This window comes from Sus scrofa, chromosome 18, assembly GCF_000003025.6.
Source record: "Sus scrofa isolate TJ Tabasco breed Duroc chromosome 18, Sscrofa11.1, whole genome shotgun sequence".
Taxonomy (NCBI): Eukaryota; Metazoa; Chordata; class Mammalia; order Artiodactyla; family Suidae; genus Sus; species Sus scrofa.
Window position 1 is genome coordinate 41,632,936 of NC_010460.4, and position 15,593 is coordinate 41,648,528.

Genomic DNA, 15,593 nt, shown 5'->3' on the forward strand with positions numbered 1-15,593 from the left:
CGCTTGGGCTATTCTTTCTTTTATATTTGGAAGGGACAGACTCAAGTCCTTGATGACTCAAGACACATTCTCTATCAAGACAAATGTGGGCTGATGCTCTGTTTCAGCTCCTGTCTTCTGCTGTCTCGGCTCTCAGACTCAGCACCTGCTGGGGGACAAGGACGTACTACATCAAGTCCTTTCGCCCTCCCCCACACCGCCTCCTTTTCTTCTGACAGTGAGTGGGCAAACCCCTGGTGTTGGCGGAGTGGGCAAATGAGATTCAGAAGGACCGAAAAATTTCCAGGCTCATTTTCAATATTATTATCTCAGAGGGAAAACTCTAGCACTAGTGACTGGGCTCAAATTCTAGTTTTGCCCCTTGCTAAAGTTGTGATTTGGGGCAAGTTAATTCTCGCATGACTCTAGAAGACATGTTCATAAACCTTTTAGAAGAAGAGAAAACTGTGACTCAGAGTGAGGTAACTTACCTAAAATCAAAAGGCAAATATGTTCCAAGGCAAATAAACTTAAGTCTGAGTCCAAAATCCATTCTTTGTTACTTGCTTGAGCTCCCTGATCAATTAACAGATGCTGAAAGAATCCTTGCCAGTTACTGGATAAAGACTATTCCGAGTCTCCCATTCATGGATTTCCCTTGTCAGTGACAGGTTTTGCCTGTAGAATTCTATATCCTTTCCAGTGAAATTGATGTAAGAAACAGCTCCTAAGGGGACTGAGTTTGAGACCAAGCTCCAGTTTGCCTCAACTCAGCTAAATTCTTTGAGCCTCATCCTTCTTATTTAAGAAATAAAAGAGCAGTACCTCTCCTATGGGGTAGCTTCAGGATTAAAAGATGATGACAATGAAAGTCCTTGCTAATCCCTATCGCACTTTACACAAGCGTAAGGGATTTCTAGTGTTGTTGCCATCACCATGATGCATCCAGGACTCTTGGGGGCAGGGGCTTCTGTGCATCAGCATGAGCTCTCCTTTTGCCAGAATGATAAGGCATGTATAGAGGAAATGGTAGTGTCCCCACTTCTTCCTGCCCCTTAGTCAGGTAAAAGCTATTCCTGTTGCAATGTGCAAAGAACAATGAGGGAACAAAGAGTCTTGAGGCAATGAACATTCCCCAGCCCCTGGCAGGAGTGGGCAGCCTGAATTTTTTACAATGGGAAATTTTAACTAGTAATTCAGCCAGAGGTCAGGATCAAAGATATTTCTGTCGATAGAGTTATAGCTCAGATATGCTTTTGATGGCATCCTTAATCATATTACCTCTCCCTTAATTACTCTACCACCACTACCCATTCAGCAACTGTTAAATAGAGATTTATTATTCAGTGGAGTTAGAGCAGTGAACAAAACCAACAAGGACCCTCACCTCATAGAGTGGACCTTCTATCAGGGGGAAAGGAATAATAAATAACCAAGCAAATTAAGATGATTCTAGGCGGCGATGAGTGTTACAAAGAAAACACAAGGTGACGGAGTTGAAAAGGATTGATGAAAGGTCTTTTAGATTGGGTGGTAGGGAAAGTCATTCTGAGGGAGTGGAAACTTCATAAAAAGAAGGAATTAGCCAGATGAACTGGTGGTTCTCCATGTGCCCCCATCTATGCTCTGCACTGTCTATTCTGAATCCCTTCCCAGCTCATTTCCAATGGGATTTAGCCAATGAGACACCAGAGGGCAGGAGGAGAGAGAGAGAGTAAGTGCATCTCCCCTTGCCCAGAGCCTGAGCCTTCTCAGACAGGTGCAGACTGTGGTCCTCTGCCAGAGCAGCTCTCATGAGATGGCCCCTCCTGGGCTCCAGCTCCTACTGAGCTGTAGTGTATGGTTCCTTCCATCCCAGCTCCAGTACCTCTGGCCTTAGAGGCAGCAATGGCTTCTCAGTACTGGTACTGTCTCAGTCTCCTACCTTTCCCGGTGGTCCCCTTGGCCCAACCCACACAACTACTCCTTTAGTAGAGTCTCTCAGTCAAAAAACTGGGAATGAATTCTGCTTCTTGCTGGGATTTGAAACAATACACCTTGCAAGGATGCAGGAACAAAGCAAGGGAACATCATTATCATATGGACAAAAGGACGAGGATGCTAACTAACTTTCCTGTGTGACTTTTTTTTTTATAGATTAAGAAGTTTTTTTCACATGTATAATCTCATTTAAATCCCATGACAACATAGAGAGTTTGGACAGGAACGACTTCCATCTTACAAACAAGGAATGGAAGGCTCTGAGAAGAAAATGACTCACCAGACAGTGACACAAATGGTCATTACTAGAGCCTCATCTCAAAAGAGGTTTCTGGCTCCACTCCTAGGCTTCTCCTCCCCCACCCCTGTCACCTAGCAGGCAGGTGGAAAAAAGAATCCAGGGACATTTCCTGGGGACCAGCTAACTAGCTTCAGTAGCAGCTCACCAAATCTGTCACACTCAACAAAGAGTCAATTGGAATCTGTAATTCAGCCATAGAGTCGTATGAAGTGCAACCCCCTCCAAGATCAAAAGTGAACAAGATAACCAACAAATCTTATTAAAGGGAGAGCCATGTGATTAAATTTTATAAGTTGATACTTTTGTTTCACAGCACAAGAACTCTCCACCTTACTCAAAACATTACTGTTCCCCAAATATGTGTAAGTAACCACAAACATTGTGAAAAGCGCCCATCCTACCATCTCAATGCGGCCTCTTCTTTGTCTTTAGGTGTGGCGTATCTTCCTTGGTAGCTTCCCGTCTATTGGGTTGAACTGTTCATCCGTTAGTTGTGATCTTGGTGTTTTCATGAGAGGAGGTGAGCTTGAGTCCTTCTACTTGGCCGTCTTGTCTCTGACCTCACAAATACTCTATCTGAAAGGAAGTGAAGAAGGTGGATGTTTATTAGAATCATTGAACAGGAAAATGTCTTAACAGAATTATTTTGAAATACAGATAATTACTGTACAGTTAATATGTTTTGGAGTTGAGAATTTTGTGTAAATGGGCGCATTCCTAGTTACATCACCACCTGTATGATCAACATACCATGGATCTAGGGTTAACAGCAGAATTTATTCTAAGCAGAGTAAGCCACAGGAAAAAAAACAATTTACAACAGCAGATCATTCATTTCCAGAACTTCCACGAGCCACCTTCCTCATTAACTTATCACCAGCAGTGTGAAATATCTATATACACCTCTGTGACACAACAATAGTTCGTCCTTTGGGAGTTTCCAAGCCAGACTGAACATCTGGATTTGCAGCAAATCCTAAAGGTCACCAGATTCAGTGTGGTAGAAAGAGATGGATAGATGGGCATGTGACAATATGCAGCCACCAAGGCAAGCTGCTGCTGCTGGCCCGGGCCGGCCTCTGAAAGCTTAGACGCCTTGAGACCACATGGATATCTCCTGAAGGATGGATTGTTATATGGCTTTGGAAAAAGTCAGCGTTTCCATTTCTCTCTCTCCCACTTGGCATTTTGGAGCCTGCTGTCAGGATTCACACCGATTTTTGGCTTGGTTTCTAGAGGCTTTTTTCCCCCTTACTACAGTTGAGCTTAAAGAAAAATAGCACAAAGAAATTGTTAAGAAGAAAAGAAATCATGCTCCAGATGGTTTCGAAGAACTCTAAACTGACCCAGAGCCCAAGAAAACGGCTTTTCTTTTATAGAACATTGAGGAAAATGATATTCCTTTTATTTGGTCATAAAAGCAACAACTGAAACTGCCCTGAATGTCCCTAAGAATGCATTCTAGCATGTGTGCATTTGTGTGTCTGCGTATGAATCTGTGTGTGTGTGTGTGTGTGCAAGCCTGTGTATTTATAAAGACATGGTAAGTATACGCTCAAACATTGAGACACAGAACCTGCAGAGAGTATTTACTCTGATCTTCCAGTTCCTCCCTTAACCACTGCCACAATAAAGGACATCTCCAAAAACTGAGAAAGAGTCAAAGTCAGTTTCCCAATTGTAGAACGTTTCTGACAAACCTACTTGGGGAAACAAAGGCTTCCACTTGCTGTCGAGGGAGATGGAAGTGCTGGGCAAGGTGGACGGTGGGACGGGACTGCCCTGGAGGCGGTGAGAAAATGAGGAAGATGGATCTGTAACGTCTGTTCAGTTACAGGTCACAGAAACTGTACTCAAACAAGCTTAGGCAAAACAACACGTAAAAAGACTTATTAGAAGTTTCTAGGGTAATGAAGGAACCATGGCAGTGTGAAGTCAGAGACTGGGACCTGTGACTGACACCATTCCAACCTTCTATCCACCTGTCCTTTACATCGGCCCGCCTATTTTTGGCCCCATTCACTCCAATGCACCAACGTTATCCTCCTTGAGGCAGAGGATGTAGTCACAGACAGCTCAAGTCCAGTCACAGGACACATGCTCTTTCCTGCTGGTTCTAGTCAGAAGAAACTTCAGAAAAGGAACCTGATGAGTTCAGCTTTGGTCACACATTTTTCCTTTGACCAGCCACTGGGTCGGAGCAGATCATGCCCGGCCAGCTTGTTCCCCAGGATCAGAGTCCACACCAAAATAAGCAACAGTGTAGGAAGAGCAGTCATGGGGGGCGGAGGGGGGGGAGTGCCCTGCATAGACAAAAACAATGTCCAGTCACAGAGGCTAGAGGAGGCTTACTAGGTTGAGTTGCCTTGTGTTAACCAATGCTTAATATCCCAAATAATATACAAGTCAAAGATGAGCCACAAGTTTTAAAATTGGGGACAGGCTCCTCGCTGCATTTAGAATAGCGTGCAAACAGCTCACCATGGCTCACAGATGCCTCGTGATGTGGCGTGCCGCCTCCCAACCTCACGGGGTGTCCCTCTATCTAACCACACGACTCTTCCTTCAGGTCTTGGAGCACAGTGAGCTCTTTCCATCCTCTGGACTTAATGCACGTATTCCTTCTTCCTATAAATGTTTCTCCCTTGCTATTTGCATGCTTAAGACCTTGTCAGACATCAGGATTCCTGTGCTCAGAAAGGGCTTCTCTGAACACCCTATTTAAGTAAGCCTTGTTAGCTAATTCATTAGAACACTTGGTTTAGTTTTTACGGTACATCATCAGTTTGTAGCTGATATATTTATCTGTCCATCTGGTCTCTGTTCTAGACTGTAAGCTAGGTAAAGGTAGGTACCACATCGGACGTTTTCCTCTCTATATTCCCAGCACTATAAATGTGCCCCGCCCACAGTAGGGGCTCCTAAGTATTTCTTAAATGAATGAGTAGAAGGATGGATACATTATCCAGGTGAATGCAGCAGCAAGTGAGGAATAAAAAGGGAAAATGAAATACAACCTGAACGGTTGCAAAGGGATACAAAGAGTGGATCCTGGGGGACTGTGCGGGACCTACACAGGCTTGCTCTGCTCAGGACACCAGGGGGCACCATTTGCAGAGACGACAATGATAGCCCCCCTTGCCCCCGCCCAAACCCAGAATTAGTACTTTCTAGACCACATCCACACACAGTTTGGTATATAACCTTGTTAGGAACAAATAAACCAATCCTAGAAAACTACGGACCTTCTGCGCGGTCTCGGACTTGAGGCCAGTGAATTTTTAAATTATCTGTGATGAAGACCAGTTTTGCAAAATTATCTCGAAACCATCGTTCACAAAGACTTTTGTAAAGTGCAAGAAAAAGGAATTTCTAAAAAAGAAAATTAGGGAGTTCCCATTGTGGCTCAGTGGTAATGAACCCAGCCAATACCCATGAGGATGCGGGTTTCATCCCTGGCCTCACTCTAAGGATTCTGCGTTGCTCTGGCTGTGATGTAGGCCAGCTAGGAACTTCCATATGCCACAGGTCCAGCCCTAAAAAGCTAAAAAAAAAAAAAAAAAATCCTGAATTTGTAAATAGGTTGAACATAAAATCACTCTGTTCGATTACTATAAAGATACACAAACACTTTTAACGTCTGTTCTTTTCTCGCTGCAGACTCTATATATCAATGCTGGTCTGTGAGCCACACTCAGGGCATCACTGCTTCAGAGCGAATTCAGGTCAGAGTCGAAGACCAGCCACTAGGCTAGGTGGCTGTTAACACCCTGTATTGAATCCTCACAGTAATCCAATAAGAACGGCAGGGTAAAGAGAGTGAGGTGAGTTGTATAAGTGCATGGTAGATCCTTTTTTTAAATTCTGAAATGGCATTCATCATAGATTTTTTTGCATTAATTTTGATTTTAATAATATTATATTAAAAGTGTTTTTTGATTCTTGAGTTTATTTGATATCCCCTTAAATTCTGCATCCAAAGTGGATACCTCATTCATCTCTCCTTAGTTCTGGCCCTGAGGAATGGCATAAGATTTGCTATTATTTACTATCATAGATCAATTGCTCAATAGGCACATAAGTGGCTGAGACCTGAACATAGTCTAATATGAAGTCCATATCCTTTCCGTGCCACTACGCTACTGCCCATCTGAGCACCCACCCTTTATTAATTCACTCACTCATTCATTAATTCACTAGCAATGCCAATGGAGATCAACAATAAGTGTGCACTACATGTATAGCTGGAAATAAGTTCTCAGAAGTAAGTCGGGCCAGGTGATGGAGAACCCTGAATGTGAAGTTAAGGAAAATGGATTTTATCTGGAGTTACTGGGACATTCTAGAAGCGACACGGTCAGATTTGATATGTAGAAGTTTCACTCTGAATGCAATGGGGTGTCTTGGTAGGCAGAAGTGGGCAGAACTGAAGACTGGTGTCCAGCTAATGGGAGGATACAGGGAAGAGAAGAAAAAGAAAGGTAAAGACGCTGGTCACATTTGAACAGAATCTTATCATTGGCATTTTGAGGGTTCAAGCTTTGAACCAAATTACCCCTGCTACCTCCAGGCTGTGCCCTATCATGCTCACTGGGATAAGGAAACACAGAGCATAGGTCTATTGGAGAAACCAAGCAATACAGAGCTGGGCATGGGGGGGTGGGGATGGATAAGGAGGAAAACACAGCAATAAGCGAGAGTCTTGAGTGAGGAAAACGGGTGCAAGGAGACATGGAAATACAAGAAACTGGTAAAGGAGAGAGCAGAAGGCAGGCAGCATCTGCGTGCTCAAGGACAGGAGGAAGGAGGAAGGCGGGAGTAGGCGGAAACAGCAGTCAGATTCTCAGCGGCACTAAAATTGTCCCTGCCACTTGGCAGGAGTCAGTTCAGATGTCCCAAATCCAAGAGCCAGGGCCTTTTCCTCATTCATATAACTGCACAAGGAGCAAATTAGTGAGATTCATGGACCAAAAGATCCCTTGGCAAATATCCGTTCCATCCTTGGGGATGTTTTTAAGCCCTCAAAGCACCGTTTATCAAAGTGATGGCAATGCCAATGAATTATTTCTGCCCAAGTGAACTATAAGAAATTTAATCTGGCTGATAAAAAAAAAAAGTTTATAAAGCACAGTTCAAATATGAACAATTGCTTTTAGGAAAAATTAGTTCAGCATTTAAATTAATACATAATGGATACTATCACTCAATCTTTAGAGACCCTCTTTTCATTATTGACCATTTTTATAACGAAAAAAGAGACCCCCAACACTGTGGACAACTCTACAATCCTCTATGCTTTTTCACCCACATTATGCATTTATTTTTTCATTTGCATTTTCTTTGCATATTCATTATGCAATTGTTGTTGATTCAACAATTCTATAAAGCAGAAAGGGCAGGAACTGTTATTTCCATTTTGCAGAAGTGGAAACTGAGGTATAGCAATTTGCCCACGGTCTCACATATGCTAAGTGTTAGAGCTGACCCTGGGGCCTTGCTCTCTTGACTAACAGAATTCTTTTCACTCATTTCCATCATTCCATTCTAAGCAGTCTATGTTGTGTGGCTTCTCTGGTTTTACAGCTTCTACATGGCAGAGGATCCAAGCCTTCTAACTCCCATGAACTGCTCAAACCAGTGGGTTTGCTCCAGGAAATAACTCCTGGGATAAAAGAGAGGCGTATATCCATGCGTGGTTTACATAGTTATGCATGATAAGTCATGAACTTGGAGCTGGACACACGGTATAGTAGAAACCGTCCTGGGCTTGGAGTCAGACACATGAGTTCTTGTCTTGGCTTTACCATTTCTTAGTCATGTGCCCTTGGGCATGGTGTTTAACCATTCTGAGCATCAAGACTTGTATTAGCTCAGGTTGTCATATCAAGATACTATAGACTGGAGGCTTAAACAACAGAAATTAATTTCTCCTAGTTGTGAAGGTCAGAAGTCCTGTATCAAAGTGTCAACTGATTTAGTTCCTGCTAAGAACTCTCTTTCTGGCTTGCAGGTGGCTACCATCTTGCTATGCCCTTACATGACCTGTCTCTGAGCATACACATGTAAGGAGAAAGGTTTACCTCTGCTCTTCTTATGAGATCACTAACCCCATCATGAAGCCTCTACTCTCGTGACCTCAAGAATCCTAATGATCTCCCAAAGGTCCCATCTTTCAATTCCATTACATTAGGGGGTAGGGGTTCAACATATGAATTTTGGAGGGATAAAATTCAGTCCATAATATTTCTCTAATCCACGAAATGGGCAAAACAGAATACTTGGGAGAATAAACTACAGTTCAATAGGGATATGTTAGATACCTTCCTAAAGATAGGATATTTGACTTTAAAGGGTTTTGTTTCTCAGATTTTGGTCTTTGTTTTTATTTTTGTGGCCTAGCAGATCCTGAATCCTGACACTGACTCCTCGTCTTATCCTCTTTCAGACCAAATGCAGAATTATGGGTCAGTATGAGAGGTCCAGTCTGCTCAAATCCACACACATTTCACTGTTTAGTATCTATAGTGTTTTAGGCACTGAGCTGGACCCGAGCAGGACAGGAAAAGGAGACAAGGGTACATAGCCACACACTAACACTGCTGTCTAGTCCAATGGTGTCTCGTTAAATGGAACACAGGTTTGATAAGAAAAATTGACCAAAATAACACCAGATGCTAGGAGTCAAAGTGGAATGAGGAGAATACGAGCACAGTTGAGAAAAAAAGCTGGAAATCTTTCCTTCTTTCCTTGGGGCTGATCAGCTCTCCCCACTTTGCTTTTGCACCCCACAAAAAGAAAAATCCAGAATAAAACCAGCTATCAGACAAAGGAAGATTTAAAAAAAAAAAAAGTAATTTCTTAAAAAAACTAAAAATTGGCCTGATCCTAGTTCACTAAACATTCTCCACCCTCTCCTCCACACCCCTGTTGGCCAGGCTAATAGGAAAAGCATTGTATTGAGGAAGTTTGGGCATGAATTTTATCACTCCCTGAACAGTTCTGAACAATAGAAAGGGAGGCATTACTACAAAGTTTTAAAACTCATACTACTTTGAAATTATCACGTAAGAATTGTCACAGGGGAACGTGGTAAGACTGCGATTTCTTCTTGTTTTACACCACAGGACTGAAAAGGGAGTTGAAGGAGATTAATTACATTCCCTGCTAATCAATGCAAAGACATATTTTTTTCCTTCTCCATCTCATAATTTTTATTTCATCTAGTTTGGGCTTTTTTAGGGTTGCCAGATGTCCCAGTTTCAGTGGGACAATCCTACGTTTTGAAGGTACGTCCCATCTGCTCTTGAAAATATTTCTGTTCACTGCTCTCTCGTGGACTGTAGGGTTTTTAGAGCTGCCAGCCAGAGTATGGCTGCTGGAGAGAAGATGATAAATTATTGTAACACTATAAAAAAAAAAAAAACCACTCACATCCACCGCCACCCCACCTTAGTGATGCTGTGAATTAATTCTGCAGGAATCTTTGTCATGAAGGTGAATTTCCAAGTTTCCAGATGGGAACGTGAAGCTCCTTCCACACTGGTGTTGAGAAGAAAGAAGACGTGGGCAGGGCGGGGAAGCACAAACGGATTGACTCCTGGATTTGCCATCGGAACACCTGGCTCTGCCGTTTTCCACAAGAGCAACTCTGGGCCAGTTGGTTTAGGAGAAGAAACTATTTTCCGAGTACCTACTGTCTACCTGACTTGATACTAGGCACTTTCAAAAAAGTATCTGATTAATTTCTATAATAATGTTGGATAGCATAGGTTTTACCCCCATTTTACAGATAAGGATGTTAAGGCGCAGATTCACTGAATCAAGAACTCCAGGGTCCCAAACCCCACGCTCCTTTCACCATGGATGACTCGCTTTCTTCATCTATTAAGTAGGAACAGTAATCTGTCCCTTGTAAGAGATGAAGCAGAAGCTGATGAACAGATTCTCTGAAGGTCTCTTCCAGGGCTCCAATAATGGGGATGAGGGAACGTGTCAACTAGGGTCCCGTCTGTGAGAGGTTTTAAAAGGACAGGTTCCACTGAGAAAACATTCTCAGTGCTGCTACTAGTCATTTTTAACTTGACCTCAGATCAGATGTCAAGGCTGGCCCTGTCAGAGATGAGGCACATGATCTTAGGGCCAAAGAACCGAATGGTCTTCACCTTGCGTTTTCTTACACTCCCCACTTCCTAAGTGAGGTCTTGAGATTGCCGCTCCGATTCGGCTGCCATCTCAACAGGGCCGCTCATGACATTACCAACAGCCATCTTATCGACGGTGTGTTTATCGTATTTAGCAGAACAAGGCCCTAAAAGCAGAGGCCAGGCTGGGCACACACCATTTGTGGTTGCTGCCCCAGGCCTTGAAGCAATGTCTAGCGTAGAGACACTGCAGGGGAAGCTGTGTCACCCAGAGACGAATGAGAATTTCCTGGAATCCTGTGGGAAAGGCAAGGCATGATTTCATTAATATACACTGCATAGTTTTCATCAGGCTGATAGTTTGATGTTTTTTCCAGGCCCGTAGTGTGGATATTGTCATGCCTCAAGAGAAAAGCCTCAATGGAGAGAGAGTCGATAATCTGTAGTGTGGGCCTTTGTCAGTGAATCCAAGTAACAAATGTGCGAGTGGTGGGGAGATCCTAAAATACTGCTAGCACGTCAGCTGTCATCACTTTGGATGTTTTGCTGGCAGCATGTCACACGGCCTACTCATCTTGTTGTTTTCCTCCTGCTCTTCATGAAGGCATTTTCTTCCACTAATGATGAAAATTGTTTTCTTACATTTCAATGCTGTGCATTCTTAGCCTTCCCTCCTCTTTCTGTCCTTTATTGGGTAAGGAGTTTTTCTCTCATAAACTGTAGAAGTGCTTCAGGGGGTCAATTCACCTCTTACAATTTTTTCAGAAGTGTGTATACATATGCACATTTCATCGGATTCTCAAAGGGATCCATGACATCAAAATAAAGAACTGATGCAGGAGTTCCCATCGTGGCGCAGTGGTTAACGAATCCGACTAGGAACCACGAGGTGCAGGTTCGATCCCTGCCCTTGCTCAGTGGGTTAACGATCCGGCGTTGCCATGAGCTGTGGTGTAGGTTGCAGACGCAGCTCAGATCCCGCGTTGCTGTGGCTCTGGTGTAGGCCGGTGGCTACAGCTCCGATTTGACCCCTAGCCTGGGAACCTCCATATGCCGCGGGAGTGGCCCAAGAAATAGCAAAAAGACAAAAAAATAAATAAATAAATAAATAAAGAACTGATGCAATAAAATATGCCTTTTTCTGAGGTTACAGTGCTATACCTTGCTCTCTGGATGGAAGGTAGGAACCCCAGACAGTGTTCTACCCTAGGAGAGAAGTTATTTCTAATCCAAATTCCCTATATTACCACAATCAAATTACTTTAGCTCCAAATTCCTCTGTTTTCTCAGCTGTACAATGGGCTCAACATGGCTCTCACTGACTCTTCAACTTCTTACTGTCCCTGCTTCTGGTGCTCCAGGCATGCAGGTTTCCTACCAGATCTGAATACTCCACACCTTGTCACATCTTGGTTTCTCTCCTTCTGACCTCTGATGTCCTCCCATCACACTGTACAGTAACTACCTACTTACATGCCAGCATCCCCTCTGTCTGCATCTTCCTGGGGAGGGGGGGCCGTGGCTTATGCCTTTACCACCAGTGTCAGGCAGTGGAGATGAATGAAGGAATTCATAAAGCTGTTAATGAGATTCAGTTTGTCTGAACTCCCACGGATTCTGCCACCTTGCTATAGAGAGAAGGGAGAAATTAGCTCTGCCGGCCTGAATGTCTAAGGGCATAGAGAAACAGGGGTGTGTCTTCCAGCTTTCAGTGTGCAAAGAGTAGCTTATTTAAAATACAGATTCCTAGGCACCACCTGCAAAGACTCTGATCTGATTTAGGGTGGTTCTGCGAGGCTTGGTTTGGTCAGGGTAGGTGAGATGCAGACATTAGTGAACTGAGAGACAACTGCAGCCTCTTGAGATCAGAAATGGGTCTGAAAAGCTAAGGATCCACTGGATTTCCTTGACTGTCCTCAGGGTGGCGCTGTGCATAAGTTTCAGGGAAAGGGAGGGTGGCCCACTTCTGGGCTCTAGAAAACTCATTCCTCAGGGCTAGCCTCTAGGTGGGTCTTCTGCTGTGGGCTCAGGATTACCAATGCCAGGAATTTATCTGATGTGATGTCTGGCAAGTATGAGGTTTTCATCCAGATTTCTCTGCTCATCCTGACATGGAGAGAAAGCTCAGTTTCAAAGACAGGAAGATGTGTATGGGTCCCAGGGGTACCTGTTACTTCTCACACAGAGCAATGAGCTCAGAATGGCTTCAGTAACTTGACAAATTACTTTCCTCCTTCACTGTTAATTACAGAAGCAATGCATGTTTTTGTAGATCATTTTTTAAAAAGCATATAAACAAAAATAATTTTTAAAAGTCACCTGAAATCACACCACCCACAAATAACCACTGTTAACATTTACTGCATATCCTTAAAAGGATACTGTTTAGTAACCTGCTTTTTCTAACTTAACAATATAACGAGAACATTTTCCAGGCTAGTAACCACAATTAAATTATTTTGAAAAGTTGCCCAGCATCACAGTATTTCATGTATAGATGGACCATGGTTTATTTAACCAATTCCATACTGTGAGACATTAGTTTCTCTCTCTCTCTCTCTCTCTCTCTGTGTGTGTGTGTGTGTGTGTGTGTGTGTGTGTGTGTGTGTGTCTCCTTCTTCCATCCTTCCCTTCCTCCCTCCCTCTTTGGCTTTTATGACCAATTCTGCCACCATTACCCTTACAGTTACCCAATTGCCCTTCATACACTTGTCTAATAATTTCCTAAAGTATAAGTTCCAAATAGAATATCTAGGACAAAGGATACATCATTACAGTTTGCAGTTTTTCCCGATTTCTGGAAAGGTAGCCCATTTTACTCACACCACCAGTGAGTGAGAGGGACCAGAGGGACCTCTGAAGGGATACTCTGACGCCTTTGCAGATCTGTTCTGCTGCTAGTTTGGCAGAATTTCGTGGTAGATCAGCTTACCAGCCCTGCATCCCAAGGAGGCTGAGGAATACTTTCACAGAGGGGCTGTTGATTCTGCCTCGTTTAACGGAGCAATCTAGATGACAAGACTGCACATCCTCTCCACCCTTACCTCTTGAGCTGAGACCCTGAAATCTGCTGGAACTACCTCAGAATTAGTCCAAAAGAAGAAATATGGGCAAGGTGGTGGTGACCCTGTCTGCAGTGGCGAACGTAAATTCAGTATCAGCCCCTCTATCTTCTCATCTCTCTTTTAGACAATGACAGTGACTGTCTTTTCTCCCTGCCACACTGAATTTCCCAGATATGGGCAGTGGCAGAATGACCAGGACTTCATGCTTTACCGCAGGGTAGGTTATGAGTGACCCAACAACATCCATGGGCAAAATATTGGAATATGCTCCATCTCAACAGATATGAAAGGGAGAAAGACTTACCATGGCCAGAGTTAAAATTCCTCATGGCCATGAGGTTACAAGGGAGGAAACCCACATGGTGACAAGTAACACAACAAAAGCCAGAGACATGAACCAGCCAAAGACCAAGAAGTAAAACCAGGCAGGAAATCTGCCAAAGGATACAACAATTCAAGTTGGATACAAGTCTAGAACCCAAAACCACAAGGCCAAGATCAAGGACAGGGGGTTGGAGAGCCTGGGCATAATCTAGAGTGTCTTACTGCTTCAAGTTTGCTTTAACACCCTACATAGTCATGGTGCTTGGATGGATCACATGCACACAGACTCACAAGCCCTCTGCCCCAAGGCGCAAGGGCAGAACTACCTGGCAGATCTTCCAAGCCCAATGTTATGGTCATTATCCAATGGTCAAGCAGCAGAACTGAGCTTTGGCAGCCAAGTGGGAGGAAGGTGGATATTTCATAAGTTAGGCAAAGACTATCAAAGAAGAAGTGTCCTCAGCTAGGGATGTAGAGAAGCTATGGGCAAACACCCCCATCCTGTCTGCAGCTCAGCCACAGGATGGCCCTTCACTGGCCACAGGATGGCCCCAGAGAGAATCAGAGACTTGTCCTAATAGCAAGAGGCCTGGCAGGGATTTTACCAGTGTGCCAGGAATGAGACAGGGCTGGATGTGGGTAGGGAGAGACCATACTCTTGCATACCCCTGATTTGTCCACAACATGCAGGTATTTGTTTCATGACTAAGAGAAAAATGAATTCAATCTGTTTTCTGAATTCTTTTCAAAGAATTTTGCATGCTGAAATAATACAATATTAAGTGAAAAGAAAGCAGAAAATAAAATTGTGTATGGTATAATTTCAATGCAGCAAATATGTTTATACATATACACAGAAAAGACGTTAGAATGAAATAAACCAGTATTTCCACAGTATGGGGAGATTTTGAACATTGATCTATTTTATCAGTGATATTGGCCATTCTCTGTCATTGGCTATAAGGTTTCAGTTTAAGGAAGCAGGAAGCAACCATCCCTCTATTGCCGTTCCAGCCTATGATTAGAACCAGGAGGAGCCCGGGCAGGAGTGTTAGCAGGATTCAGGAAATGAAGGGCACCAAAGCACCAAATGAAGCAAATCCACATCCTTAGCTGAGCACTAATGACATCTACTGTTCTTTCTGCAGCTTTTTCTCATATCTTGCTCTTCTTCATCAGCTTTCCTCTATAACATGTTTAACTTGTTAAACTGTTTGTGCCCTTTCATAATCAAGGTAGCTATTAGTCATTGAACTAGTTGATTACAATGAGGCAGGTATAGCAAAAAAAGGTCAGCAGGAATATAATGATGATACTTAGTTTAATTGAAAAATAAACTGATTAGTTCTTATACCACGATATAGATTCAGCATGTTCATGTTTGTAATTCACTGGTTCAAAAACACATCAAGAGTCATTAGAAAGAGACATCCAAACTGAGGGAGCCCCAACTGGTGACAAGAGGCAGCTTGGACAGAGCAGTAAAGGTCATGCCTAATGAGGAAGGAATGATATGGGATTTGATCCCAGCACCCAACCATCCTTGCCAAGTTGCCAGCTGTGTAACCCAGCATAAGTCACATATACTCTCTGAGCCTCGGTTTTCTCATTTGTTAAATGGCAATGTAATACCTACCTTCCAAGTTAGCAAAATGTATAGAAAATGAGTGCTAGAGGACCCAGCACCAGAGAGCTGTCATTTTCCACCCCCCACCTCCACCCCCACCATATCTCCTCAACCTCAAAACCAGGTTAAGGGCGTAAAGATTATTCCTAAGAAGCTCTCTGTCAAAGTGAAGCTCC

The 15,593-nt window shown here is 43.4% G+C and overlaps 1 protein-coding gene across 4 annotated transcripts in view; it reads right to left on the reverse strand.

Moving 5' to 3' along the window:
• CCDC129 (coiled-coil domain containing 129) overlaps positions 1 to 15,593 on the reverse strand; it is a 276,989-nt gene that overhangs the window by 141,096 nt on the left and 120,300 nt on the right. For all 4 annotated transcript variants that reach the window (XM_021079202.1, XM_021079201.1, XM_021079200.1 and 1 more), the window contains exon 3: positions 2,662 to 2,836. The gene's annotated coding sequence lies outside the window, so the exon portion shown is untranslated. The remainder of the gene's footprint in view (positions 1 to 2,661; positions 2,837 to 15,593) is intronic.